At 40.7% G+C, this 4647-nt stretch overlaps 1 protein-coding gene across 1 annotated transcript in view; it reads left to right on the plus strand.

The window, feature by feature from the left end:
• The first annotated feature begins 494 nt into the window (after positions 1 to 494).
• The window catches only part of LOC118414926, a 10053-nt gene continuing 5900 nt past the window's right edge, over positions 495 to 4647 (plus strand). Inside the window, exon 1 of the mRNA XM_035819264.1 lies at positions 495 to 611. The gene's annotated coding sequence lies outside the window, so the exon portion shown is untranslated. The remainder of the gene's footprint in view (positions 612 to 4647) is intronic.

Below are 4647 nucleotides of genomic sequence, written 5' to 3' on the forward strand. Positions count from 1 at the left end.
AGAACAATGTAGGAACCCAACACCGTAGTATTATAAAACAAAAGAAATCTGATTGCCTGTGTCGGAAATAACATGACGCACGAGGCCGCAAAAGGACACCTGACATTCAGACACAAAAACAGACACTTCCTTCATGTTAGATGGTAAAACTTTAAGAGCACATACTCAACGGACGAGACGTGTGCCGTGCGCATGTGTGTGTGCATGTGCTGTTTGTGTGCGAGTAATTGCTGCTGCTGTAAAATTACTGAGGAAAATTAATTAGACAGAATGTATGCTCCGAAAGACAATGTGTGATTACAATGTGGAAGGAAAGAAATCCATATGATGCAAATTTGTGCTTCAGTTACCCATACCTAAACACACACACAAACACACACATACGACAATGCAACCGTTAGCACACTGGGACAATTGGGCCACCGACCCATGGAGTAGGTTTCAAAAAGCAAACAATGTATCAAGTGTTCAAACACGATTGTTACGTCTGGTTCTCTCCTTACACCCGCCTTTGAGGTGTCGGTGCTAGGTACGCTTACCTGCTCGGCACCAACAACAACATAACGGAGGGAAGGCAGAAGAGACAGCGGAGTGCCGATACAACAAGAAAGGTACAGTGAAAGCTCAAATACAGACAAATACTTCAATAATAAATGTCTATGTATTTTAGAAGGAACAGGTCACTATTCATTGGTTGGCCGTGTCCGTGGTAAAGTGGTGCAGTACTAGTGTGTGCCGGATCCAAAGGTCGAGGGAAGGACAGAAGTACGCCCCCAACTGCACACTTATCCCATCTCCGATAATTAGTTTACCGCTTGTTGAATGCATTTTGGAACGTCGAAATGGCATGTAAAAAAACAATATTTATGACCTATACAGTACAACTTTGGGACATAACGTCACGTCCGGGTACAGAGCCGGCAAACTTGGATACCGCGCCTTTTTATTTGTTGATTTACTTAAGCATTACGGCGATTCCGGCTGGTTTTGTATACCGCAGAACGTTGTTATATGCATATGTCCTTTGCTTATTCTGAAATCTACAGAAACCGTGGCTGACAATCTTACGTACTACATGTATAGTGCAAGCATAGGGTAGCCCGAAATCTTATGTAAATATTAGCATAAGCCGTGTCATATGGACACGGTACGGAGTATACAAAGTATCCATGTAGCCTTCACTACAGCATATTGCCAACATGTTTCACAGTGTTACTGGCGGTTAAAGGAAGTACTCAAGAAGGTTTGAAGTACACCATGAGAAAAATGGCAAGGCACTTGTCAATTATGCATCTTCGTAAGTTCCTGTCTTGAGGGGGCCTTGCACCAAGGTAAAATCTGTCCAGCAGATCTCAAAGGAAATGCCGAGAGCGGAGCTGACATTTACTACAAAGATCACAAAATCGTTGAAATGAGAGGCATGGACACAAACAAATAATTTATGTTGATACACGGGGGAACATGCAGACAGTGACTTTTCAACTGGGACGGGAAGAATGGCTTCACCCATTCCCACCATCTCCTGAGAGCCACAGGAATCCTGTCTTGCTACAAAATACATGCAGGAAAATGATAACTTATGTCAACAGACGTTAATAATAGTGTGTTCGTGCATGTGTTTGTACATTCGCTTCAAATGAGGTAATATGAGGGGGCCGGACCCACTAGGCCTTCCCGGTCGTATTCTGCCGCTTTTCTGCCCTAGAAGTGGGCAGCGCTGAGCTTGTATGTTGTATGATTAAGTCTGCTACTCGATTCAGGGTGGAGAGTCGAATATCTGACACGCCTTCTATATAGTATCAATGCTTATGTAAGCATAGGCCACACAGTAATAACATTGCCAGCGTAGGCTTGTATCTGCAACAGCACAGAAACTGGGTCGTGTTTTTTTTTTAATCCCAACCGTGATAACTACGAGTATTTGAGTCTCCAATCACTGGACTATACCGTGAATGTAATTTCGTAGTCGATGTTAACGTTGTTAGAAGCAAGGCGTTGTGTGTTGTAGAATGTACAGTGTGACAAAGTACAGTGCTCTCCTTAACCTGTTTTTCACCATATTTCTGTTTTTGATGATAATACACTGATCTGAACATCCGAGTCAAGTAATATATAGACACAGGGCTCTTTAAGTAGGCCATATGAATGATAACACACATGCAAAACACAAAAATGTTGGTGTTTAGCGTTATCTGTAGTATATTGAACCATGATTAGCGTCACCAGAATATTTGCGAGAAGCCTATATCATTGCTTTTGTTAGGAATGATATTTCAAGTCTTTATTCTTCTACTAGTAGACACGGCACGAAAAACGGTATTTAAGCGTGCTGAAACCATGCGTAATGTTGACGTATTTTCCTTCTTTACGGACCTATACAACACTTATACGAGTACGTAAATATTGCCTTTAAGTGGTCTTTCCGTAGGTCCGTGTTAGTCCTTATTTTCCGGTTTTCCAGTTGTCTTTCAGCAGCTTAAAGATGTCGTAAATGATTATTAAAACCCCCTTAAAACTTGTTTAAAGTTCACGTTTATTTGATCTAAAGCCTCTTTACGTCTTATATACGTGTGCATTAAGAGGATTATAACGTGTGTTTAGGTGCCTTTTCAGCAGCTTAAAGTTGCCATAAATACTTATTAAAACGCCCTTAAGACATGTTTAAACTTCACGTTTATTTGATCTAAAGCCTCTTTACGTCTTATATACGTGTGCATTAAGTGGATTTTAACGTATGTTTATGTGCCTTTTCAGCAGCTTAAAGTTGCCATAAATACTTATTAAAACGCCCTTAAAAGATGTTTAAACTTCACGTTTATTTGATTTAAAGCCTCTTTATGTCTTATATACGTGTGCATTTAGTGGATTATAACGTGTGTTTAGGTGCCTTTTCAGCAGCTTAAAGTTGCCATAAACACTTATTAAAACGCCCTTAAGACATGTTTAAACTTCACGTTTATTTGATCTAAAGCCTCTTTATGTCTTATATACGTGTGCATTTAGTGGATTATAACGTGTGTTTAGGTGCCTTTTCAGCAGCTTAAAGTTGCCATAAACACTTATTAAAACGCCCTTAAGACATGTTTAAACTTCACGTTTATTTGATTTAAAGTCTCTTTATGTCTCATATACGTGTGTTGTTAAGTGGATTATAACGTGTGTTTATGTGCCTTTTCAGCAGCTTAAATTCGCCATAAATACTTATTAAAACGCCCTTAAGACATGTTTATACTTCACGTTTATTTGATCTAAAGCCTATTTACGTCTCATATACGTGTGCATTAAGAGTCTATGTTTTTCGTTTTAGCAGCTAAAAGTTGTCATATGTACGCACTAAAAACCCTTAAGACATGTTTAAAGTTCCCTCTGTACGTCTCATATACGTATGCATTAGGTTGATTATAAGGTGTGGATAAGTGCCATTTTAGCAGAATAATTTCAAAGCAAGAAAATACAATGGATGACACTTTGAAATTTTATTGAATCACGAGAAAATATTACATGGAAAAGTAAAAAAAACTACAGCCTACTAGGTATTTGTGGCCTATTATTCTGATGTAGTCGGCAGTTGAAGCAATCACAACGGTTGCGCAATTCCGTGCAGCATCCAAGTCCACAGTAACATGTCCAGTGTCGGACGAAGCGTCTCGGCGTAAGTTAAAAAGAGCACACAGTTCCATCTGGCCACCACAGGAATAAGAATCCGGTAAGATCTAGAGTAGTGGCCGATATGACTCGTGTTGTTGGATGGTCTTGGACTCTTGGATCATTTGGACGCGAAACATGTTCAGCTTGCAGTCTCGGCTTCTATTAATCCGGATGGTACAATGGTCGTGATTTCCCATTCTGTGTCGATTTCCAACAGCATCAACTTGTACAGAATGATAGCCACCTCCTCTCTTTGCGTCAAATTCCGTCAACGGGGGTCCTAGGCGGTAACGGCCACAACTTGCGGATTACAACAGGTCCAAACGTTCTTCAATACTTCTCTTCAAATGAACGCCTGGAAAATAATCGCTCCGTGCCGGTAAATTTGAACCCCCACTCTTTTCTGCCATTGGATACATCCTATCACATGACACAGCCGCTGTGTATGTATAGTATGCCGGCCACAGACGGAGGCGCGCCCCATGGCGCATACGCGTACGAATTAACGCTGAATAAATTTACATCTAGCCTGCCCACGCATATCACAATAACCAAAACAAACACAAGCAACACGGAAAGACACTGCCTGTGTGCCCAGACTGTTATTTCTTGACGCTTGCTTGCAGATAAAGAAGTAAACATAGCATCATTCGTGCATTTACTTGTAGAAAAGCTCGCCGTTTAATAGTAAGAAGAACATAGAGAAAACACCACTCACTACACAAAACGCTATGTCTACTACATCCGTATTCTTCAAGCAGAGGTTGAGATATTAATAGTGTAGTAGTCGGGATTTCTACCGGCGCTTAGCTCTCGGCTCAACTTGCCACAAAAAAACAGGCGGCCTGAGTTAGACCCTGGAAGTTCAGAACATATATGCGGTATATTAAAAAGTGAAGAGTCTCCTCCTTTTCGCATAAACTGCGCTTCAAACATGCCGTATGTTCAGCAGAAAAAGGCAACATTTCATAAAAACTTTTGAGACTGTATAAGCCGATA

The sequence above is a fragment of the Branchiostoma floridae genome, chromosome 4 (assembly GCF_000003815.2).
Source record: "Branchiostoma floridae strain S238N-H82 chromosome 4, Bfl_VNyyK, whole genome shotgun sequence".
NCBI lineage: Eukaryota > Metazoa > Chordata > Leptocardii > Amphioxiformes > Branchiostomatidae > Branchiostoma > Branchiostoma floridae.